The sequence below is a fragment of the Vicugna pacos genome, chromosome 7, assembly GCF_048564905.1.
Source record: "Vicugna pacos chromosome 7, VicPac4, whole genome shotgun sequence".
NCBI classification, from domain to species: domain Eukaryota; kingdom Metazoa; phylum Chordata; class Mammalia; order Artiodactyla; family Camelidae; genus Vicugna; species Vicugna pacos.
Window position 1 is genome coordinate 27,195,422 of NC_132993.1, and position 26,191 is coordinate 27,221,612.

The 26,191-nt window shown below is 38.1% G+C and overlaps 1 long non-coding RNA gene across 1 annotated transcript in view; it reads left to right on the plus strand.

The window, feature by feature from the left end:
- The first annotated feature begins 593 nt into the window (after window positions 1-593).
- The window catches only part of LOC140697358 (uncharacterized), a 76,456-nt gene continuing 50,858 nt past the window's right edge, over window positions 594-26,191 (plus strand). The window contains exons 1-2 of the long non-coding RNA XR_012074316.1: window positions 594-825; window positions 9,672-9,745. This is a non-coding gene — a long non-coding RNA (uncharacterized lncRNA). The remainder of the gene's footprint in view (window positions 826-9,671; window positions 9,746-26,191) is intronic.

Consider the following 26,191-nt stretch of genomic DNA (forward strand, 5'->3'; position numbering starts at 1 on the left):
ATGTATATATTCTACCCCTTGGGGACACAGCTACTGGGAGTCGTGATAACTCATAAGACCAGACGAGTCGAGGGTCATGAGCATTGTACTGCACCCTTTTGCTAAAAAGTGGTGCCTTTGTCCAAGTCCAGGGCAGTGTCATTCTGAGTCTGCCAGTGGGTTAAATGCTTTTTACGTTTTTTAAATAGTGGAGCAGAAAAGGCAAACCTATGCCCTAGATACGTATTCTTTCTGTTCAAAATTAACTGTTGGCTTTTTCAGGGTAGAAGGAGTTGCATGTAATCAATGTGTCACTGGAACCGTAGGTTAAATCCATTTCACCTGCCTTCACTAATCAAGGTTCTTTTAAACTTGCTTGTCCTCCAAATGGCAAGTAGCCTAAACAATAAGATGTTTGCCTGACTTGTTTCCTAGGAACTTCGAATCAGCCGCACCTGGTTCCAGCTGAGCTGATTAAGACTGGCTAGGACCCCTGACCCTCCAACTGGGCATGCGCAAGTGTCCGCGCATGCCCTTTTGGAAGCGTGGGCGGCCCATAGCTTAGTTACGCCTGCGCAGAACACCTTTCACCACGCTCGCCACGCTGCCCACGCCCCCGTGCCTCACACCGCCCTGCTTCTTTGTTATCCCAGCACTCCGGTCCGGCTCCCTTCCTTCCACGGAGGTGGATTTGAGATTTGTTTTTCCATCTCCAAGCCTGGCTGCCTGGCAAGTAAACCCTCACTTCGCTGCAAACGTTGAGGTTTCGGCGCTCCGACTTGCTGTGCTCGAGCAAGAGGAACTGGGTTCGGTCCCACCGCCAAGTAGCTGATTTGTTTCATTGAGGTAGGAAGCTGTATCGGGATGTTGTGTTGGTGTCTGTGGCTGGCAGGTTGGACGTGGTGGCTAAACTAGTTTGGTTGTGTGGGAACTTAATGCCGTTGGTCCCATGTATATCTTCCATCCTTAACAAGAGGAGTCTTTTTTGAAACTATTGTGTCTGCTCTGGGGTGGATGAAGACACAGGCCGGGTGATCAAATCAGAGTTACTAATGCAATAATTCTGTCGTTTTGGTTGTCATAGTGCCCTTTCTGTAGAGGATACTCTCTGGTGGGGTTAGTTAGAAATACAAAGAACCTCGCCCTCTGCACCCACTTCAATAATACCATCAACATGTCCCTTCTGTGACATAAAATTCATGTTTTATGGCAAGGCAAGAAAAATTTAAACAAATTTCCTCTGTCCTTTGGCCTCCTCTCTTCCCCTTACTGTGCACTGTGTATCTGCACTGTGCATCCACCATAGCTCCCCCATCGGCAGAAATACCTGCTCAGCTATAAAGAGCAACATTCTCCTAGTATCGACGAGAGGCTCCTTAAAAATAATGTTCTTTCTTTATAAGGGGTCACGTGGTGCTTAGATCTGGATTGTGAAAACTGTCATAATACGTCACGTACAGTACAGTCCTCTGTCTCAAAAACCTTACATAACTGTGTCTTGACTTCTGCCACGCAGAACTGTTCTCAGAGCTTTCCGAAGTGATCTTCCCGGGTTATAATCCTCCAATTTGGCTCAAATAAAATTTTCCATTCCTTTCTTAGATTGACTGATTAACTTTTCATTGACACTCCCCATGCCTGATCTTCAGATTTTTCTCTTTCCAGGCCTGGACCGATTAGCCAAGTCTTCTGTTGCTGCATGTGTCTTTGAGTATTTTTACCTTGGGCTCCATCACAAAGCACACCACCTGGAGCTTTGCTCAGTAAGAGGATTCCCCTCACTTCTGTCTTCAGTGGGGCAGAAGGACAGCAGCAGGTCATTTTAGCCTGCATCCCCAAACTGAGCTAATCTGCCTGTGAACAAAGCTGGCTACTTTCCTTCCTCTGTGGTCTGGTGATTGAAGACTGCGCTCTACCCCTGTGTAGCCCCAGGTGAAAGATAGCCACAGCAGCAGTGGTAAATGCCACCGGAATCTGGGCCGCACGTTGCTGATGTGGCGTTGCAGGCATCTCCTTTTGTCAGTGGGATCAGGGTCTGGAAATAGGCTCAGGCTCATAAACTTGGCAGAGGATCATGCCTTTGAGACGTCCTCATAAATCTCTCCCTCTTCTCCCCTATTCTTCCTCTTCCTCCCTGTCTCTTCCCTCACTCCTTCCCCCATCCATTTTGTAAATTGAGCAAGATGTCATTGGCTATCCAACTCTCTTGACCCTAGAGACTGAGTTTTATTAACCACATGCATACCTCATTGCAATCAGGCTTTCTTGGCTTTTACTTCAACTTGTCTCTGTTAGGATAATTGTAACTCTACTTGCTTCTGGTTAAATACGTCCACCTGGCCTCTGTTATGGAGGGGGGGTTGTAGGCAATCCTCATTGTGATCAGTCAGCTTGGTCCTATAACAGTATTACCACCACCCCTGTTACAGGGGACAGCAACTACTGAGCTTTCCAGTAACGCTGTGTTCTTCTCACTAGTGCATTCTGTATCACTTTGGTACATGGGGTGCCTTTCAGGTCTTTCTGCAGAACCTAGGAAGCTAGAGGATCTTCTAGTCTGACATTCTATCCACTCTAACATGCCTACCTCTCTGAGGCTTTTGATCCTCTCAGCATCTACACAGGCTTTCCTGTTTACGTTAATGTGGACCATTACTCTCTCCTTAGTTCAAGAGCTGCATGTTAATACTGTTTCCAGAGATCCTTGCCAAAGCATTATGTCCCGTATCATAGAAGAATGCCCAGCACTTCCCCAGGCATATTGTGGCTTTGGTAATTGGTGACTGGCCATGAGGCGAAGTGTGAAAAAAGGTGCATGTGTTGTCTTGAAAGGCAGAGGCTTCAGTTGTATGTTTAAGCTAGAAAGTAGCTTTACCATCTAACAGCAAGGAGTGGGCTACTTTGGCAGGTCCAGAGAGAGTTCTCTGGACTCTGGTGTCTCAAGGCTTTTGAGTTCAGTGAAACGTATGCCCTCAAGCCAGGTCTCGATAACTTTACTCTTTCCCAGCCACGCTTGGCATAACAAACGTGGGGCCTATGGATGAGGCTAAAAGTTAACCTTCCCTGAACTTTGCTACTTATTGAATTAAATTGAATTGCTGGCCCAATTCATTAGATTTCTCTTCCCCTCTTCCCTGGAACTCTACTGCCCTTTATAATTAAGTCTGGGCTTCTTCCTTAGCTTTACTGCCCTCTGGCTATAGGAGATGAGTTTCTTTTTATTCTGCCAAGGAGGACTTACGCCTTGCTCGCTTCCTTTTATTCGGTGATTAATCGCCTGCTTTTTAATGTCTTCCTTCAGTACATAAATGGCACCTAGTAAGACTTGTCAAGATATGACATTCTTATAACTTGTGCTTCCAGGGAACTTAAATGTTACACACACGCCAATGTGTATCTATCTTGTCTCAAAAGTAAGATATTTACTATTGGCAAAATTTAGCAGTTGTATTGCAACAGCCTGCAGCCAGTGGGGTCTTATTTTGCACCTGAGTGTCAGGTGGTGCAGCTCTCAAATTCTGTTTTAGAGCCTGCTTCCTTGGACCATTCCTGGTACCAACAGTTTTATGGTGATTTTGCCTGGGAAACAGACTATGAGGCAGAGCTTTTCATGATGAAAATTTATAAGGGACTACCCTTAGGGTCAACATCTGTGGAAGGGTAAAGGAATCGAGGGTAAGCAGAGGGAAAACTGAAATGTGAGGCAGACCTAGAGGTCTCAGTTTATCCTTTGGGAGCTCTGGAGATGGAAAACCACTTCAGAATTGCTCCAACTGGAGGCAAGGGCACCAGCTGTTTATATCCAGATATCAACCAGTCATTGGCTTCATGCTGACCTTCAGGAGGGAGATGTGACCTCAGATAAGTGTATTCTTTTCAGCTGAGAACAGTTTTCCTGCGATGGAATCAGCTAAGAGCCATCAGTAGCTAGTACTCCCAGCGGCTGGGGGAGGGTGTGCCTTACTTTAGAAGGAGTCCCTAGGTGGCACACACCACTACTCCAGAAAATATGCTGTATTTTAAGTGAGGTTGGCAGAAGATCTATTTAAAATACTTCTTCAAATATTCCTAGCACATATTGCTAGTATTATGTCACCAACAACATGTAAATACACCATTATATATAAGTTTATCTGTGTACAGATATATCCATCATGAATTATGTGGGTCTTATATGTTTACATTTTTCAAACAGCCTGGAAATATATAGATAATTATAACAAAGTATACTAGTAAATCATTTGTATTTTATAAAAATCTGATTACGGTCCCTTTTTTATTATAAAAAGCTGACACTGACAGTGGAAAAAAAGGAAAAGAAGAAACTTAAAGACATGTTACATTACTTGTAGTTTTCAGTACAAGAAAAAGGCAGGAATAATTCATGGTAGCCAAAGGGTTTGAAGAGAATAGAGTTTTACAAATACTTTGGAGGAAAGGGAGCATGAGATGTAAGGAAGGAACATTAATAAATAAAGGCTGGTAACTTAATGATGATTCTGAAGGTTCTGAGCTATTGAGCTCATTTTTAAAAATTCATACTGGAAAGAAATAAAGGAATGAAAGCTTTGGATTATTTATCAATAATCAGGCAGATCTTGGAAAATTACTAAATGATAAGAAAATATGGTGACTATCACCTTTTATAGAAAAAATGTTAAATAAAATATTAATAACTGGTCTTAGGTTTCTCTCTCTTTTAAATTATTCGTGAAGTTATAGCCTCTACCTCTCATCTCCTCACTATTTGGCTCTTGATTTTGGTCCTTAGGCAATTTCAGCAGTGATTTCCATCCCTCTGAGTTGGAGGATACACTGCTCTCCCCAGCCTGGTGACTTCTGCCTTCTAGGCAGCCCACCAGCTGACGCTCCCACTACAAAAATGTCAGCGATCCTCTTTGATGACTGCGCTTGTCAGGCCTTGGCAGTGCCTTCAGGCAGAAGTTACAGGCAAACATTAACACTAAGCTCTCTCAAACTATGACATGATAGATATGTAAACAAGATAATCTTGATCTACTCGTTTTCTTTCCAGTAATCATACCTGTTTGCAAGAGCTCTACATTTTATAAAGTGAACACCGTCTCTGTAAGAGTTCAGTCTATTTTCCACTCTGGATTTGAAATTAAAGTAAAACAAAACCATGCCTGAGGAAAAGGTGAAGTAGTCGTACTGTCTTCAACTAATATTCTCAGGTTCACAAAATGGGTTTTTTTTTCAGCTCTTCCTCATATTCCTGAGAAGATGACCGGCCACAGCCTTGTTTTAATATTACTACTACCAATGATGAATCTCAGTGTTTTCCTATAAGATCTATTTTTAAATTTTTAATCTATTTTTATTATTAAAATATGACAAAAGATGTTAATTTGTGACCATTCATATTACTCTTACCTGCCCAAGAAGTACCCAACAGCGTTTTCCTTTGCCAGAGTGATTCCTGGGCCATTTTTATACATATGACAATAAAGAGCAACAGGCAGTATCATGAAGCCAGAAAGGCCAGTAGGGTTTACACTGGAAAAATAGGTGCAGTTGAGAAGAGGCAGATTGCCCCAGGACAAGTGACTGTGTTAAGGCCTAACTTGTGTCCTCTCCAAATTCAGATGTTGAAGTCTCAGTCCTAGTACCTCAGAAAGTGACCATATTTGGAAATAAGGCCTTTAAGAAGGTCATTAAGTTAAAATGAGGTTAATTAGGCTGGTCCCTTATATGACTGGTGTCCTTATAAGAAGAGATTAGGACATGGACACCTTCTTAGAAGGAAGACCATGTGAAGAGACACAGAAGATGGCCATCTATGAGCCAAGAACACAGGCTTCAGAAGAAATTAACCCCGCTAACACACTGTCAGACATTCATCCTCCAGAATTGAGAAGATAAACTTCATTGTTTCATCTGCTCAGTTTGTAGTACTTTCTTATGGTAGCCCTTGCAAACTAATACGAAAGGAAAAATCTGAAATGGCCAAATAAAGATTGCGTTCTGGGACGTAGGTTGGGGTATTCCAGGAGGAAAGACTGAAACTTTAGGTGAAGGTGCCTTGTGGCTTGGAATTCAGGACAGAACAGAGTTTAAGAATGAATATGGTAAAGCAGTTTGACATTAGGAATAATCCCTATTGGCCTCTTTTTTTTTTTTTTTTGAGGGAGAGGTTGCAGCAAAAATTTCAAGTTATTTTAAATTATTTTTGTGTATCAAATAAGTGTTCTTTGACTTGGTAGAGATTAGAAAAGCCACCAAGTGCTTGATTTCTATGTGTATTAACAATTACCAGCTACTGAGTAGCTACTATGTAACATAAGTTTCAAATATTACCTCTAGCCATGACAAAGGGATATTTCTAGGCCAACAGATGTGAAATAACTTGTTCAATTTAACCTAGAAATTAAATTCCAGAGTTGGAATTTAACCTAGATTAATCTGATTGTAATGACTGGGTTCTAGATCATACTGTGCAGGACAAGTGTGTCTGAAAGGCAGCTGGTGGTTGTGGTAGACTGCTGTTGCCTTGCCAAGATCACCTTTACTGGCCTGAGATCACCTGTTCCCCAGTTTCTGTATGTTGGCTGCTAACAGCTGCGGTTAAACTCTTCTCCCTAGAATTGCCATTAGAATGGGAGACGCTTTGCTTCAGGGTAGGCTGGCTCTGTGGACATTCCTGTGCTAGAAATCCCCATGGGGTTAGACTGAGGCTGCATTTTATCTGGATGTACGTGTCTGTAGGCTTCTTTCTTTCTTCTGTTTTTCTCACTCCCTTATATGTTTCATCTGAGAACAGTATCTCAATAAGTCACTGGCTCAAGAATCCTTATCCAGGGACTAAGCTTCTAGAGAATTGTCGTGATGAGCTAAATAGTAATATGATTGAAGCTTATTATAGGCAAATACAGCGATACCAAAAAAAAAAACTAGTTGGTTTTTGACACGTAGTTAAATAGGCATCACATCACAGAGAAATAGTTTAAAACATGTAATCTGGAAAAAAGTGGTTATTGGGATCTACAATATTATAAAGACAATTAAGTGTTAGTTTTTAGCACGGACTGTAATTTTTGCCAAAGTACATTGGCTGGTACATAAACTTTACAGGTTTTTATGTGTCAGGACTACTTTTGATTGCAAGCGATAGAATCTCAATTCAAATTAGCTTAGTCCAAAAGAAAATTCATTGCCCTTCGTGTCTGTGGAATTCAAGAGTCAAGTTTACTTTAGACGCAGTCGGACTTAGGGGTTTCGGTTACTTATTCTCTCCATCCTTTGCCTTGGTTTGCTTTGTGCTGTACACGTATAAAGATGTCTCTGTATAGGTGACTTTTCTAAGGCCTAGGAAAGATTCGCATTGGCCTTCCCTAGCCATTTGCTAGTTCTGAGGTTAATTACTGTGCCCCACAGTAGGCGGGAGTGCATACAACCCGGTAGTGCAGATGCCACTGCAATGAGAAGAGGCAGATGTTGACAGAATGACTGTAGTCACACACAGTAAGAAGTAGTTCCTAGTGGAGCCATGAAATGGGGCATGTGAAGGTATAGTAAGCAGACAGAAATACTTTTATAATCTACAAGTGATGCTATTAGTGGAACATGAAAAAGATAGCGAGATCCAGTATGTTTGTGACATGCTGGATTAATCAGACTGGAAGGCATTTGTGAATGTAGGGCTATTCCATTCCTTAATATGCTAAAGAAAGCTTTGAATTTCCAAGATGGACATGTTACATATATGTTACTTTCCTAAATTTATATGAATGTAGAACCAGTTTTTAATGTATTCTATGGAATCCGGACACGACTGGGTTCAAAAACAGATGCCTCTACTTATTAGCTGGATAACTTCGGAAAATCAATTGAACTCTCTGGGCCTCAGTTTCTTCAGCTGTCAACTGGAATAATTAAGTGTACTTAACATGTTTGTTATGGGGATTAGAGAATGTGTTATAAATGCTTGGCCTCTATAAATGTAGTTTTTATTGGGCAAGCTAGTATCAACGTGGAGGCCCTTGAATGCTTCCCAAATGTGTTTAAATTGTTTTAAAATAAAGTGCTTTTAAGTTATTTTTTTTAATTGAAGTATAGTAAGTTTACAATGTTGTGTTAATTTCTGGTGTACAGCACAATGCTTCAGTCACATAGGAACCTACATATATTCATTTTTCAGATTCTCTTTCACCATGTTACTGCAAGACGGTGAATGTAGTTCCCTCTGCTATACGGTATAAACTTATGGTACCTTTTAGCTTTTAACAAACTGAGAGGTGAATATGGTGTTTATGAGGATTACCTTATGAGTTGGGTATAGGTTGAAATGAATTTGAGGTGACAAAGAAGCCAGAGATATGGAGGGTAGTGGAGAGGTTATTGGAATCAATTGTGAATTGATAGGTATCCGAACCAAGGAAACATAAGGCAGTAACATACAGCTGTTAAGAACTAAACCATAAAAATGATTAGAAGACTTTCAGAATGGTCCAATTCAGCAGTTTACCATGAGAATTTAATTTTCAAATAGTTGTTTAATTGAATAATGATGGGTGCTAAAAGATGTGTAAGGTCCTCTTTTCCCCAGGTTAATAAAATACCATGCTGTGAGATACAATAAAATTGCAGAAGTGTAATCATCAGTAGAATCTTCCCTTATGTACAATTACTTATTTTGTATAGTCTACGTTTCTGCTAAGAGTGTGATATAAAATAGGAGTTTTATATCATATGGGTATCATTTAAGAATAATTCTAATTTAGAGTATGTACTTAGACTATTTAAATTTAGTGTTGTCTCAGATATGATTATTATATATGGCATTTTATCTATTTTCAAAATTTTAGCAGAGTAATACCATACAAAAACCGAAGAATCCTCAAATACAGAAATGGATTTCTGGGATTAGTGGTAGAAATTAAGAAAAGAGGAATTGAATTTAGTATCTGAAAAACATTGTCATTTATTTGTGTTTAATGGTGGTTTGTTTAATAGGTTTTACAGAGATATAATTTTACCTATATTTGAGTCTTAGTATTGTTATAAAAATACGCTAGAAACAAATTAAGAAAATTCTTATACTTATTGATGGATTTATTACTTACGACTTAAAATATACTAGTGATTAAGTATTTTTCTTAAGCTCATTAATGAGACAGGATAAAAAGCAAGACTATACTTCCGATTTACAGAACACAACTGCCTCCACAAATAGTTTTTTAAATCACTGCTCTTTTAGGTAGGATATTTTTGGTTGCAAAAGATTCGAAAAACAAAAGCTTGAGCCAAGAAACAATAAAAGAGGATGTCAAGGAATGAAAGTAAACGTCAAAAAACAAATGTTGCAGGAACAGAAGAAACCTGGGCAGTTTTGTAGTTGGTGAAGCTACACTGTTAATGTGACTGCTTCAGCTGGCTGTACCTGCCTGCCTGTTTCTTCTATGTGGAAGGTGATAAAATCGGCCTAACTTGGACTATATGTCAACCTTAATTCAATCCGCTGTGGCCAAGTTTCAGGATCCCGACATAGAAGGATCCGTTGCCCTTCTCTTAGAAGAGCTAGTGTGCAGACCCACAATAGGTGACAAGTACATTTGCTCAATCTAGCAAATTAACTACAGTTTGATCTTTAAACAGGGATAGCAGAGAAAAGATATACATAAATTTGCTCGCCTTAAAAATACCCTAATTTTACAATTCTTGTGTTTCTCTAGGTTAACTTAGAGTTGCCATCCTGGGGGTAGTCAGCAATGCATCAGTCACACAATCTGAACATCCTGAGTTCCAGGTAAGCTTGATAGATGAACTTTTTACCTAGGAATCACTCTGAGCAGTTTCTGTTTGGAAAAGGAAAAAACATACAGTGTTTTGTAGTGTCTCTGCTGTTGTTTAATTATTGAAACTGTTTTAAAAATTTCAAATGTAATCTTTTTTTAAACTGTAGTATAGTTGATTTACAATGTGTTTACTTTCTGGTGTACAACAAAGTGATTCAGCTATATATATACACATACATACATACATATTCTTTTTCAGATTCTTTTCCATTATAGGTTATTATAAGATATTGAATATAGTTCCCTGCGCTATATGTAGGTCCTTGTTTATTTTATGTTAATTAATGTGTATCTGTTAATATCAAACTCCTCATTTATCCCTCCCCTCTTTCCCTTTGGTAGCCATAAGTTTGTTTTCTATGTCTGTGAATCTGTTTCTGTTTTGTAAATAAGTTCATCTGTATCATTTTTTTTAGAGTCCACATACAAGTGTTATATATTTGTCTTTCTCTGTCTGACTTACTTCACTTAATATGACAATCTCTAGGTCCATCCATGTTGCTGCAAATGGCATTATTTCATTTTTTATGGTTGAGTAATACTCCATTGTGTACGTATTCCACAACTTCTTCATCCATTCATCTGTCAGTGGACATTTAGGTTGCTTCCATGTCTTGGCTATTGTAAATAGTGCTGCTATGAACACTGGTGTGCACGTATCTTTTTGAATTAGAGTTTTCTCCAAATATATGCCCAGGAATGGGATTGTTGGATCATATGGTAACTGTTTTTAGTTTAAGAAACCTCCATACTGCTCTCCACAGTGCCTGCACCAATTTACATTCACACCAACAGTGTAGGAGGGTTCCTTTTTCCCCACATCTTCTCCAACATTTATTATTTGTAGATAGTTTGATGATGGCCATTCTGACTGGTGTGAGGTGTTACCTCATTGTAGTTTTGATTTGAATTTCTTCGTATACCTATTGGCTGTGTATGTCTTCTTCTGAGAAATGTCTATTTAGGGCTTCTGCCCATTTTTTGATTGGGTTGTTTTTAGATACTAAGCTGTATGAGCTGTTTGTATATTTTGGACATTAAACACTTGTCAGTCGCATCATTTCAAATATTTTTCTCCCGGTCCATAGGTTGTCTTTTTGTTTATGGTTTCCTTTGCTGTGCAAAAGTTTTAAGTTTAATTAAATCCCATTTGTTCATTTTTGTTTTCATTTACATTAGTCTAGGAGATAAATCACAGTGTTTTTTTTTTTTTTTGGTTCTAAGTCAAAGTGTATTCTGCCTATATTTTCCTCTAGGAGTGTGAGTATACAGTCTTACATGTAGGTCTTTAATCCGCTTTGAGTTTATCTTTGTATATGGTGTTAGAGAATGTTGTAATTTTATTCTTTTACATGTAGCTGTCCAGTTTTCCCAGCACCAGTTATTGAAGAGACTGTCTTTTCTCCATTGGATGTCATTGCCTCCTTTGTCATAGATTAATTGACTATAAGTGTGTGGGTTTATTTCTGGACTTTCTGTCCTGTACCATTGCTATGTCTGTTTCTGTGCTTTTGATTACTGTAGCTTTGTAGTATAGCCTGAAGTCAGAGAACATGATCAAATGTAATCTTAACATCAAATTCCAACTTAACTAATAGAAATGGGGTTGCTTTGACTGAAGTAAGAAAAGATGCTATTGGCATTCCTACTTGCTTGGATTTTCTCCTTTCCCCTTATAGTTGACCTTCGAAGTTTCTTTCCAGAGACCCATATCATTGCAGAATACCATCTGAAAATCACTAGTGTAGTAAAAAGAAAAAAAAAAAGTGTGCATAGGATTTTGAATCAAAGGATTAGTTTTATAAAATGCTGACTCTGGCACATGCTAACTTGGAGACAGGCAAAATCATCTAAATTCCCAAAATCTTCATTTCTTCAGCTGAGAACTATAGATAATACCTATGCCATCTAACTCATTCATGACATAAGTCACCCACAGGAAACTGTACAGTGCTATACACTGTTAGTTGATATTGTAATTGGCACCTATTTCATCACCTTCTTAGGAAAACATCCAAACTACTAGCTCCTTTAAGGTCCTCTCTGGTCCCCATTGACCACATGCTCAATGATTTCAACAGACCCTTTTTTTTTTTTAACAACATTTTTTATTGATTTATAATCATTTTACAATGTTGTGTCAAATTCCAGTGTAGAGCACAATTTTTCAGTTATACATGAACATATATATATTCATTGTCATATTTTTTTCTCTGTGAGCTACCAGAAGATCTTGTATATATTTCCCTGTGCTATACAGTATAATCTTGTTTATCTATTCTACAATTTTGAAATCCCAGTCTATCTCTTCCCACCCCCTGCCCCCTTGGCAACCACAAGTTTGTATTCTATGTCTGAGAGTCTATTTCTGTTTTGTACTTATGCTTTGTTTGTTTTAGATTCCACATACGAGCGATCTCATATGGTATTTTTCTTTCTTTTTCTGGCTTACTTCACTTAGAATGACATTCTTCAGGAGCATCCATGTTGCTGCAAATGGTGTTGGTTTTTATGGCTGAGTAGTATTCCATTGTATAAATATACCACATCTTCTTTATCCAGTCATCCATTGATGGACATTTAGGCTGTTTCCATGTCTTGACTATTATAAATAATGCTGCTATGAACATTGGGGTGCAGGTGTCATCCTGAAGTAGGGTTCCTTCTGGATATATGCCCAGGAGTGGGATTCCTGGGTCATATGGTAAGTCTATTCTTAGTCTTTTGAGGAATCTCTATATCAACAGCCCCTTCTTTAAAATAATTATTTTGGCCTCCAAGTATATATTTAGTCAGTGACAATATATATATCTTGACAAAAACCAGGTATTCAATTATGTTGACATCATATAGCTTACTTTAAATGTGCTAGTTGTTATTTATATTCTTTGATCCTAGAAGAGTGAGGAGACTGAGCATGAGCAGAAAGAAAGGCTGCTAAATCACTGATTTGACCCCATCCCAGGAGCTCATGCAATCTAAATGTGAATAGCAACTGTCTCCCTCTAAGGCTCCTCCGAGGTTTGTTCATAGAGATAAAGAAGGGTACCCAAGGGAGATGGAGACAAAGCACCTTCTTAATAATATTCACTTGAATATTCACATGATCATAAACCATGCAATGAGTGACAGACAAAAACTGCTTAAGTTGAGGCATACATTTTCACTCTATTTTGGATGCTGGTACTTTGACAATGCATTTTAAGCTCAGCATTTATTTTAAAAAAAATTCTCATTCAATTGTGTGAAAGCCACTCTTCTCAAGATAGAAGCTTTTCTGTAGTAATGTTGTCTGTTTATATTTGAAGCCACTAGGGCCCTGGCACCTACAGCTGGAATACTCTATTTTTAAAGGTATATTGTGTCTGTTAATACAAAGGTCATGATGTAGATTTTTGCACTTAGAATCAGCATGAGAATGTGGGACTGTTCTTGCAGAACTTGGCTCCATCAGCAAATAAATTAAAATAAACTGGAGGCTTGAAATAGACATAATCCTCCTTCCAAGTGTTTCATTTAGAGAATGACATCCTGTTTTCTTCAGAATATCATGCGTAATTCTGCATATGAATGAATTTTGGAACAGAAAAGGCCCAGCAAATGAAATATATGAAATAACTTAGAATTTCAGGCCTCAGTAATAAAAATAAGTGATGATGCTTTTCCGTTCAAAGTGTGAAGGGAAAAAGGAAACCTGAAGCTTAGTTACATAAAGTTTTAGAATTTTATAACAATTTGTGACAGAATTGTAAGCTGAATTCTCCCTTTAAGAGAATATAGTATATCTTTAGTACAATTTACCATTTATCTTATAAGGAAAATTTTGACACAGTTTGGCTTATCGAAGTCAGACCAACTGTCTGATTATTAATCATCAGTGAAAATGTATATTTAAAAAATGATTGGACCAAGGCGTCATTCACCTGGAAATACTTTGATTAGGCTCCCAAAGAAGCCTGGAAAGGCTTTAACTGAAATCCAAAATAACCACTGTTAAAGTTGTAGAATTTCTCAGTTGTCAATAAAACCCCACTAATATTTTTAAAAAGTACAGTGACATGCTACATTACATCAAAAAATTAATTTCAATTTATAGTCTTAAACATGTCTTCCATTATGTCGCTGCTGAAACTGACCCACTAGTTACAGCATTCTTGGCCCATGTTATCCCTAGTACTTTTATGTTGGATTTTACTACTGTTCTTCTTTTGAAAGGAATTGGGAGCTTAGCTGAATCCCTGTCTTGAGTAAAGAAAAGATCAGTAGGGTTCTTTTATATCTATCATGGCCTAGAATGAAAGAATTTTTTTCCAGACTTAACATCCTTTCAGAAAGTAGTGTGAAAGCTTACACTGGAAATGTCACGGCAATTTTTGTATCAAGATGATAATGGTGAAAAACAATTATTTGGAACAAGTTGAATCTGTAAGATCCATGAGTTTCTGTGAAATTTGTGTCAAAGATTGGCCAGATGCTTATTAGACTCTCCCTTTTCTTCTGTACTGTTTTTTAGTCCTTTTGATTATAGGTGGAGTCATAAGAGTGGTTGCCACCAATGAAATGTGAACATGAGTGATGTCACTTCTCGTGTAAGGCAGTTACAAACTGCTTCACAATCTCTTTCCCTGTTCTGTTGACTGGATGTGAATTTGAGGCCATGAACTAGAAATGGCCAAGTGTTGGTTGTACTGGCTCTCTGAAATTCTCCACACATTAAACCTTTTCTTCCCACTCCTGGGGGGCCATCTTGTACTTTGGCAGGAGCCAGCAATTAACATTTATATTGTCAGTCTTTCAAAATTTGGGCTTTGTTTATTAAATAACTAATATTACTTACTCTAACTAGCACATACTCAAATAGAAAGAGGTAATAGTAATTGTGATTACAAAAGGCAATAGTGATACAAAAAAATGTAGGATGTAGGCAGGACCCAGTAAAGACTGGGAATGGAGTGTAACACTTAGGTAATTCAGATGCAATCACAGCTGTTCCAGGTAAATGATGAACTTGATAAGTAATGGTAATATTAGGACAGGTTTTACTGGGGCCAACAGTTTATCAACATTGGTTGTCATAATAAGCAAATACAAACATGTTTAAATAATACTGTGATCTAAGTGTTTCCCTGGCCAAATGTCTCAAAAAAGGAGAATCGATAAAGAAGACACAAAGTTCTCACCTCCCAGGAGATGAATTTTCTAAATGATACTATTAATTATCATAAAATATTAATGAGTCATGCATAAAATTTTAATAGCGCTGGCAGAACAGGTCAATATAACATGATATTAGGGCAGTGGATTTTGTAATACTGTTAAAATTGGGAGTGGATGAAATACATGTTGAGATTCAAACTAGGTTTCAAAAAACTGATAAGAATGAACAAAAAAGCTAACAAGTTAATTTAACAAATACTTGTTTATTTATTGAGTGCTCACTAATTTTTAGACTTTGTTCTCCATGTTTGGGATATGGGTGCCTACATTCTACATTTTAATAAGTTTAACTATTAAAAGAAATGTCACCCTGATGGCAAGTGTCTTAGGTTTGAATCTCCAAAAGAAAATAATCCTAATCCTGTATTTTGACCAACAAAGAGTAGATGGATAAACTCTGATTCTTGGCTAGTTTGATTTGATACCCTTTTACCTTGACTTCTAATAAAAATATTGCAAACATTTTATAAAGTACCTACTTCATATTATTAGAATCATAAAAGATACTAAAGCAATTAAAGTTATAAACAAAGTTATGAATAAAATATTAGATATAATGAGACATATACTTACCATGATGGTTATATGTAAATAATACTTTAAATTTTTATATTAGTTGTTTTTGCAATATGTTTTATCTGCTGTTTAGGATGACTGAAATGTTAAAAGGCACCCACCCATAATTTAAAAAATTGTATTCAATTTTAATTGTCTAAGGGTTTTTAATCAATCAAATCTATAGGTAATACTTATACTTAAGAATTTAGTTTTCAATGTTTCCTTCATTTGTTCTGAACTCCAGGATGATTGGGCAATATGACTGAATTTACCTTCTTGCAACTCTGTCTTCTGAAAAGTATTGAGCTAAGGAATGTAGGATGTTGACTGGTTCATACTGTATTAAGCAGACTGTACTCAGGTATCAAAGGGGTTCATTGTTAAGTCTCTGATTGGTGGGTTTCAGCTGTACTGAATCAGCATAGTCTCCAAGAATGGTTATTTGTACAGTATAAAAGTTAGGTGAGGAATGAGAGTTAGGCTCCATTCCTAAATTGAAATGGTTTCCGTAAAGTTCAATTTCATCTCTTGAAATGGAATGTTCCTTCTGAGGCAGAGGACATAGAATCTGCACCTGAGATGTTTCAAGAACTCCTGATGCAATTGCTGTTTGGCTGAATGCTATACTACTGTCTGTGTACTTTGAATTTACGTGAGCTGGGCATATTTTGTGTCCTGTGAATCTTCTTTCAGATTCCCAACCAAGGACAAATTGAAATTGAGTCAGCAGTTGTGTAACACCCAAGGCTTATTTAATGTATTTAACAAAATAAAAAAAAATCATGTATGTGAGTCTTTTTCCTTATGGAAAATAATCATCAGAAATTAACAAGTCCATGTGTAACTGCATGTTATTTTCCCGTTTAAAAATAATCCCAAGGGCTTTGTTCCGGAGGAAGTTAGTAATGAGACACAGATAACTTATCCCCACTAACCTCCAGCCCATGACTGACTATGGAAGCTATGATCTATGATGTTTGCACCTAATCATTAAATGTCCTCTCTCCCCCCTCTCTTTTTCTTCTCTCCTCTCTCTCCCCCTCAGTCTGTCTTTATTTTAGTCTCTGTCTAGGCCGCCAGAAGTAGAGGATTTAGTTGGACTTTTTATCATAGGCAAATTGCGTTAGATACAGATCCATACTGTTTATGTTAGATGACTGGTAAATGTTAATTGACTACATTTCATGCTACAAAGAAATGATAGTTCTGTAGGATGAGAAAGTTACCTCAATTGTAGTTTACACATAGTCCTCTAAATTATTTTTATAGTTTAAATTACTCCTGCTTCAACAATAGGATTTGAATTAATTTGAACTCTTATAATTGTAATACTAAAATGTAATGTGTTTGAAGAAGGGAAGAGATTATTATACAAAAATTCTGGTCTATGGGTTGGGTATAGCTCATTGGTAGAGGGCATGCTTACCATGCACGAGGTCCTCAGTTCAACCCTCAGTACCTCCATTAAAAAAAGAAAAATGATAGTCTAATATGGTTTCAGTTAATCAATATATCTTGTTTCCCATTTATCAGTGAAAAAAAGGGACATCATCTTATTGCTTGTTGAAAGGCAGTGTATATCCTTTCATTAGGAGAAGAAAAATAATTTTGCTGCTATTTAATTATGGAAGTATGTATATTTTTAATAAAAGGGCATAACTATGCAACCCTTATTACCTATTTATTACATTGAGGTGGCTGAATATTGAAATATAATCCAGAAAAAAATGTCAGGATGTTAAAAATAATATGGTTCAGGTATGAGGCTGAAAACAAGAATAAAATTTAGGGGAAGGTAGGACCATATATACTTATCCTTTTTCTTTATTTGTCTTAAATAATGGTTATTTGGGTTTTGGCAAGTGCTGCTTATAACAAACTCAAAATCAGTATCTTGGATAGTACTGATATTCTGACTTTTGAATGTTACTGGATTTTCTCTTTTATGAGGAGCCTATGAAAAAGCTATCAGCTCCTTTTGTAAAAATGAGGAAATTGAGGCACAGGGTTGGTTAAGTAACTTGCCCAAAGGAATAAACATGAAGAGGCAAAAGACCAAAGGAGTTTGGTCTCAGTCTGGCTCTAGGACTATTGCCTCAGGGCATCTACTGTGCTGTCCGGAATCATTAGGATCTGGGTAAATGCAGGTTCTGGTTACTGACTGATGGGTGATCCCTGTGCTTTAACAAAGTAAATGAAGTCATAAAATCATCAGCCTGCATTTGCTTCCAGGAATTGTTTCCGGGCATTGTTATCACCCTTCAACCTACAAAACCATTTCAAGGAGGCCTGTAGCTAATACTGTCCTAGGGAAGTATCTTTCTATTTATCCAGATAATTGGTTGGAAACCTCAATTTCCATGTCATAGATTAATAATAGATAATTTAGTATTTAAAATTCCAAAGCTAGGTATTAGAAATTAACTACTTTAATTGAAAGAAGTCAATTAGTCCTACCAATTTAGGGCCTGTCCTGAAATGTTAGTCGTGAAAAATTACACCGTCCATAACTAGGTTATTAAGTAACTGACCTATCTGAATGGAATTATTTAGCATAGTCCTTTCCTAGACTGCAGCCAGAATGATGTGGAGTTTTGGTACAACTGTTAATGTTAGGCTATTTTCCCATTATTTATTTTCTTGTCAAGCAGTTACTTTAACCAAGTATTAAAGTAATCTGTGAACTACAAAAAAGAAATGGTTTTAGTTTTAAGTCGCTGCCTTTTATCATGCCGGTGAATTTCCTTTTTTTTTTTTTTTTCTTTCCTTCCTAAATGACATCTTTGGAAAATCCCACAGGGTTACACTTAGGTTTTAAATCTTTCAATTTTCATAAACTTCTGTCTAGTCTATTTAAAACTTCCAGTCCCATACCCAGTTTAAAGCTTTGTAGCCTCCTTGTTTCCCGTCCATACTTGTTCAACTTGTGTTCACTTGGCCTGGAAGGCAAATTACCCCTCCTGACGTTAAATGCCCTTCCTCCTTTCCTCTTCTTTTAATTTACTCCTCCAGCAGGTTAGGATGGAGAAGAGGAAAAAGGAGATGACTTTTCAGTAACAATGGTCATCTAACAAGGACTCTGGGGGGCAAGTTTCCAAATGCTGAGCTTTTAAGTGATTATTATATGAGGGCCACAGGGAACCTCCAGCTTCAGAGTTCACTGTTTTTGGAAGTTGTCTGTGATCAGATTTCTTCATCCCACATACCATCCCTGCCACTACCACAATATCCTACACTTGACCCACATGAAACCCACGTATACGTGTCTTAATCAGTGAGAATAGCGCAGCCCATTCTGTGGCTGCCTGTCTGAGCTTATTTTTCTCCAAGTCTCTTCAGCCTTGGCTCAGATGAGCACAGGAGGGACAGCACAATCTACTATATATACAGACAAAAAGGTCAGCTAGGGAATAAGACACCTTTACTGTAGACCCCCCAACCCCATCCTATATGAGTGGTTTTCCTGGATGCCCTTTGTTTTCCCTGAATGGAACCCCTTTTCTTGACTCAAGTTCGTAAAGGGGAAAAGCATCAGTCATCCTCCCCATTAAAATCTAAACTATAGTTGTGCAAATTACGTGAAAGAGAAGATAAAAGGGAGAAGATGGAAACAGTTTGAATTCAGTCATGTCCATGTACAGTTTATAGGACAAGGGTGCCCCCAACCCCTGAATTTATTATCAATAATTAATTGACATTTGATATATTTCTTGTCATCACAGTGTAGAAATGCAACAGATATTTGTATATTTTTTTTTATCCTGCAATGTTCCTGAATTTATTCATTCTAATAGGTTTTTGGTGGAGTCTTTGGAGATGTCTACATATAAGGTCATATCATCTGAAAACAATTTTACTCTTTCCTTTCCAATTTGGATGTCTTTTCTTTCTTTCCTAATTGCTCAGGCTAGAATTTCTAGCCCTGTTTTGAATAGTACAACTGAGTCTGCTGTTACCTGTTTGTCATATGTGGCCTTTATTATGTTGATGTATGTTCCCTCTATACCAACTTTTTGCAGAGTTTTTATCATAAATGGATGTTGAATTTTATCAAAAGCCTTTTCTGCATCTATTAAGAGGCTCATGATTTTTATTCAGTTTGTTAATATGGTGTATCACATTAATTTGTGGATATTGGGCCATCCATGCATCACTGGGATAAATCCCACTTGATCACGCTGTATGATTCTTTTAATGTAATCTGGATTTGGTTTGCTAATAGTTTGGGGATTCTATGCTCATCAGTGATACTGGCCTATAATTTTCTTTTTTGTGATATCTTTGGCTTTGCTATCAGGGTGATGCTGACCTCACAGAATGAGTTCAGAAGTGTTCTGTTCTCTGCAATTCTTTAGAATAATGTGAGAAGGACAGGTGTTAACTCTACTCTAAATGTTCGTTAGAATTCACCTGTAAAGCCATCTGCTGCTGGACTTTTGTTTGTTGGGAATTTTTAGCTATTGATTCACTTTCATTATGAGCAGTTGGTCTGTTCATATTTTCTATTTCTTCCTGGTTTAGTCCTGGGAGATTGTACCTTTCTAAGAATTTGTCCATTTCTTCTAGGTTGCCCATTTTATTGGCATATAATTGTTGGTAATAGTCTCTTATGATCCTTTGTATTTCTGTGGTGTTGGTTGTAACTTCTGCTTTTCCATTACCTTTTTTATGATTTATTTTTTAATTTTTTAAATTGAAGTATAGTCAGTTCCAATGTGTCAGCTTCTGGTGTACAGCACAATGTCCCAGTCATGCATATACATATATTCCTTTTCATATTCCTTTTCATTAAAGGTTATTACAATATATTAAATATAGTTCCCTGTGTTATACAGAAAGAATGTGGGTTTTAAAATCTATTTTTATATATAGTGGCTAACATTTGCAAATCTCAAACTCCCACATTTATCCTTTCCCACCCCCTTTCCCTGGTACCTGTAAGATTGCTTGCTATGTCTGTGAGTATGTTTCTATTTTGTAGATGGGTTTATCAGTGTCCTCTTTTTTTCTTTTTTTAGATTCCACATATTAGTAATATCATATGGTATTTTTCTTTCTCCTTCTGGCTTTCTTCACTTAGAATGATGATCTCTAGTTCCATCCATGTTGCTGCAAATGGCATTATGTTGTCATTTTTATGGCTGAATAGTATTCCATTGTATAAATACACCACAACTTCTTTATCCAGTCATCTGTTGATGGACATTTAGGTTACTTCCATGTCTTGACTGTTGTATATAGTGCTGCTATGAACACTTGGGGTACATGCATCTTTTCAAATTATAGTTCCCTCTGGATATACGTCCAGGAGTGAGATTACTGGATCATATTGTAAGTTGCTTTTGCATTTGATTTGGGCCCTCTTTTTTTCTCAATGAGTCTGGCTAAAAGTTTATCAATTTTTTTTTTATCTTTTCAAAGAACCAGCTCTTAGTTTCATTAATCTTTTCTATTGTTTTCTTAGTCTCAGTTTCACTTATACTCTGATCTTTATGATTTTTTTCCTTCTACTAATTTGGAGTTTTGTTTGTTGTTCTTTTTCTAGTTCCTTTAGGTGTGAGGTTAGGTTGTTTATCTGAGATTATTCTTGTTTTCTGAGGTAAGCTTGTATCACTCCAAGCTTCCCTCTTAGAATTGCTTTTGTGTGTCTCACAGTTTGGATTGCTATATTTTCATTTTAATTTGCCTGAAGGTATTTTTTGATTTCTTCTTTGATTTCTTCAGTAATCCATTGGTTGTTTATTAGCATGTTATTTAGCATTTATGTGGTTTTTGCAGTTTTTCCTTGTAGTTGATTTCTAGTCTCATAGCATTTTGATCAGGAAAAAAACGACTGATAGGATTTTAGCTTTCTTAAATTTACCATGATACTTGTCTTGTGGCCTGGCATATAATCAATCTTGGAGAAGGTTCCATGTGCACTTGAAAAGAATGTGTATTTGGCTGCTTTTGGATGGGATGTTCTATATGGATAGATAGATCTTTTACATCAATTTTATCTGATGTGTCATTTAGGGCCAGTGTTTCCTTATTAATTTTCTATCTGAATGATCTGTCTATTGATGTAAGTGGGGTTTTAAATTCCTTTAGTATTATTGTGTTACTTTCAATTTCTCCCTTTATGTCTGTTAATATTTGCTTTATGTATTTAGGTGCTCCTATTTGTGGAGCATATATATTTCAATTGTTTTATCTTCTTGGATTGATTCCTTGATTATATAATGTCCTTCTTTGTCTTTTGTTACCATCTATGTTTTAAAGTCTATTTTGTCTAATATAAGTATTGCTACCCTGGGTTTCTTTTGATTTTCATTTGATGTAATACCTTTTTCTGTCCCCTCACTTTCAGTCTATCTTTCCTTATATCTGAAGTGAGTCCCTTGTAGGCAGCATGTATATGGATCTTGCCTTTGTATCCACTCAACCACTCTGTGTCTTTTGATTGGAGTGTTTAGTCCGTTTACATTTAAAGTAATTATTGATATGTATGTATTTATTGATATTTTGTTAATTGTTTGAGGGCTGCTGTAGTCCTTTTTGTTCTTTTGTTCCCTTCCTTTGTTATTTAATGACTATATTGTTTAGATTATTTTCACTTTTGTATGTGTATCTTTCATAGATTTTTGGTTTGTTATTAACATGTGGTTTCTATATCGCAGTCTATATTGAGGATTATTTTATGTTGCTGATCTTTTAACTTCAAGTGCATTTAAACTACCTTGAATTTTTACTCTCCTTCCCTCCCCCCTCATTTACTGTTTTTGAAATCCTATTTTTCATCTTTTTGTTTTGTGTGTCCCTTAACTACTTTCTGTGGATATAGATGATTTTACTACTTTTATCTTTTAACCTTCTAACTAAATTTATTTGTGGTTCATTTATTATATTTACTGTATATTTGCCTTTATCAATGAGCCTTTTCCTTTCATAATTTTCATGTTTCTAGTTGTATACTTTCCTTTTTGGCTTAGAGAATTCTGTTTAACATTTCTTAAAGATAATTTGATGGTGCTGAACTTTTAGTTTTTGCTTGTCAGTGAAACTTTTGATCTCTCTGTCAAACCTGAATGAAAGTTTTGCTGGATAGAGTATCCTTGGTTTTAGGTTTTCCTCTTTCATCACTTTACATATATCATACCACTCTCTTCTGTACTGCAAAGTTTCTGCTGAAACATCAGTTAATCATTTATGGGAGATTCCTTGTATGTAACTTGTGGTTTTTTAGTATTTTCTCTTTATCTTTAGTTTTTTCCAATTTAATTACAATGTGTCTTTCTTGGTGTGGCCCTCTTTGAGCTGATCCTATTTTGGAGTTTTTCTGCACTGTAGACCTGGATATCTCTTTCCTTTTCCAGGTTAGGGAAGTTTTTAGCTATCATGTCTTCAAATATGTTCTCAGCCCCTTTTTCTTTCCTCCTTCTGGGACACCTATAATGTGAATATTACCATGCTTAGTGTTCCCAAAAGTCTCTTAAACTATCCTCATAAATTTTTCTTTTTTCTGTTCACCTTCCTTGATGTCCACTACTGTCTTCCAGCTAGCGGATCTGTTCCTCTGCATCACTTAATCTACTATTGATTCTTTTCAGTGTATATTTCATTTCAGTTATTGTATTCTTCCTGTCTGGTTTTTCTTTATATTTTGTAACTCTTTGTTAAAAGCATCTGACTTCTCACTCTGTTCATTCATTCTTCTCCCAAGTTTTTTTGATTGTCTTTGTGATTCTTACTTTGAACCCTTTATTGAGTAGATTGCCTATCTCCACTTCACTTAATTTTCTTTCTGGGATTAATCTTTTTCCTTCATTGGAACATGTTTCTCTGTTTCCTCATTTTTCCTAATTTGCTGCTTTCATTTCTATGTATATTGTAGGTTGGTTAAATTTCCCTGTCTTGGAGAAATTGCCTTTTACAGAAGCCCTTATGTCCTAGCAGCACACTCTCTTCTGGTCACCAGAGCTGTATACTCTAGTGGTTCTCCTTATGTGGCTGCATGGGTCCCACATGGTCTGACTGGTGTGGCTTATCTTGTAGTCATGGCTGGCTCCTGTCCAATTGGTTGCCAAGCCCTGCTTTGTGTCGGGGCTGACAGCCAGTGTTTGGTAGGCCTGGGTCATGAGGCATTTGGATGCAGAACCCCAGGGGGTCCTGGGACTAGTGCTGGCTTACTGGTGGCGATAACCAGGATTTGGGGTGGGTAGTTGGGGAGCAGTGTTCCTGGAATTCTAGTGTTGGCCTGCTTTTGTGTAGGGCTGGTTCCTGACATGGCTGGCTGTAGGTTCTGGTGTCTCCTAAAGCTTATGCTGGCAAGCTGGTGAGAGAGGCTGCATCCAGGCTGGCTGGCTGGCTGAGGAGCTGAAGGTATTTCAGAGTTGGTGGGGTGCTTCTGAGAGTGGTGTTGGCCTGCTGGTTGGTGGAGCCAAGTCTTGGAGTCTCTGGCTACAGGGCGCTGATGTGTCCCGCAGCTGTTGTCAGCATGCTGTGGGTGGCACTGGATCCAGGGGCCAGTGGGTTAGGGACCCAAGGTGTTCCAGAGCTGAAGTTCACCTGCTGGTGGGCAGGGCTGGAGCCTGGGAGGCCTCAGGGCTGGTACCAGCTCGCTGGTGTGTTGGCTGGGTCCTGACAATGCAGGTTGTCTTGGGACTGATTTGTGTCCAGTGTTGGGTGGGGTCAGGTTCAAGGAGATCCTGGGGCTGGTGCCACCCACTGGTATGTAAAGCTGAGTCCTGGGGCTAGTGCCAGTTTACTGGTAGGCAGGCCTGGGCCCTGGGATCTCTGACTGGAGGGTCCAGGGCCCCCAGAGCTGGTGCTGGACTGCTGGTAGGTAGAGCTGGTTCCTGACAGAGCTGGACACAGGGTCCAGGGTGTACCAAAGCTTGTGCCGTCCTCTTATGAGGGTGGTCAGATCTTGGGACAGCTGTCTGAGGGTCCCAGATTGTCTCAGAGCTGGTGTTGGTCTGCTGTTGGGGCTCAGTTGGTTCAGGGGCTGGTGCCAGCTGGCTGGTGGGAGGGCTGAGTCTTGACAAGGCAGGCTGTAGTGCTGCTGTGGTCCTGGGGCTGGTGTCCACCCGCTGGTGAGCAGGGTCAAGGCCCTGCATGCTGGTGTGCAGGCCTGGGTCATGAGCCCTCTGGTGTACAGGGCCGTGTTGTGTCTAGGACGGCTGAGAGCTCAGCCAGCTTTCCTGTTGGTGGGTGGGGCTCTGTCTCTGCCTGACTAGTTGCTTGGCCTGAAGAATCCTGATAACAATGCAGGCTGGTTGGTTGGGCTGTGGATGTGTCCTGATGTTAATAATCCAGAGGGAGGATTCCAACATGTCACCTTCCAGCACCAGTGTCTCCGTGGTAGAACAAGCTCCCCAAAACGGCAGCCTCCAATGTCTTTTTGTCCCCATAGTGAGTTCTAGTTGCCTCCTGCCTCTCTAGGAGGCTCTCTAAGCAGGGTGGGTCTGACCCAAGCTTCTTTCCAATTACTGCCTCTGTCCTGGGTCCTGGAGTATGAAATTTTTTTGTGTCCCCTTTAGGAGTTGTCTTTATTTCCCACAGTCCTCTGTAAGCCCTAAGTGAGCCCTGTTAGCCTTCAAAACCAAACATTCTTGGGGCTCATCTTCCCAGTGCAGGACACTCAGGCTGGGGAGCCCAGGATGGAGTTCAGCCTCCTCACTCCTTGAGAAGAACCTCTACAATTGTAATTATCCTCCAGTTTGTGGGCCACCCACCCAGGGGTGTGGGCCTTGACTATACTGTGACTCTGCTCCTATCTGTCTCCTTATGGTTCCTTTTTTGTATCTTTAGTTTTTAGAAGATCTTTTCTCATAGATTGTCTTTCTTGTCAATAGTTGCTCTGTGAATAGTTGTAATTTTGGTGTGCCCCTGAGATGAGGTGAGCTCAGTGTCTTCTAACTCTGCCACCTTTGTATTAGGTCAGGATATGAATTTGTGAAAGTTGAACCATCTTTGCAATCCAGGAATAAATCTCACTTGACCATGATATATGATCCTTTCAGTGTCCTCTAGGATTCAGCTTGCTAATATTTTGATGAGGATTTTTGCATTTAAGTTCATCAAGGACATTGGTCTGTAATTTTCTATTGTCACAGTGTCCTTCTCTAGGTTTGGTATCAGGGTAATGCCAGCCTAGTAAAATGAGTTTGGATGTGTTCCTTACCCTTCAGTTTTTGGTAGAGTTTGAAAAGGACTGACATTAGGTCTTCTTGAAATAGTTGATAGAATTCCCCAGGGAAGCCATCTGGTCCTAGACATCTCTTTGTTGGGAGATGTTTAATTACCAATTCAGTTTCCTTACTCATAAAAGGTCTTTTCAGATTTTATATTTCTTTATGATACAGTTTGGGTAGACGGTATATTTCTAGGAATTTATTATGATTCTTCCTAAGAAATACCTATAATTATTTGGAAGGTTTTTGTTTGATCTATCTTATGTTATCCTCACATTTATTTTAAATTATTTTTCATTTTCCTTTCCATAATAGAGAAACCCACAAATTTGTCCTTCAAGACAACTGCTGATGCAGATAAAACTTTTATTATTTACTATTTCCAATGTAGATTTCAGATGTAGTGCATATAAAACAGGACATTGTGTGTGGATATGTGTGTGTGAG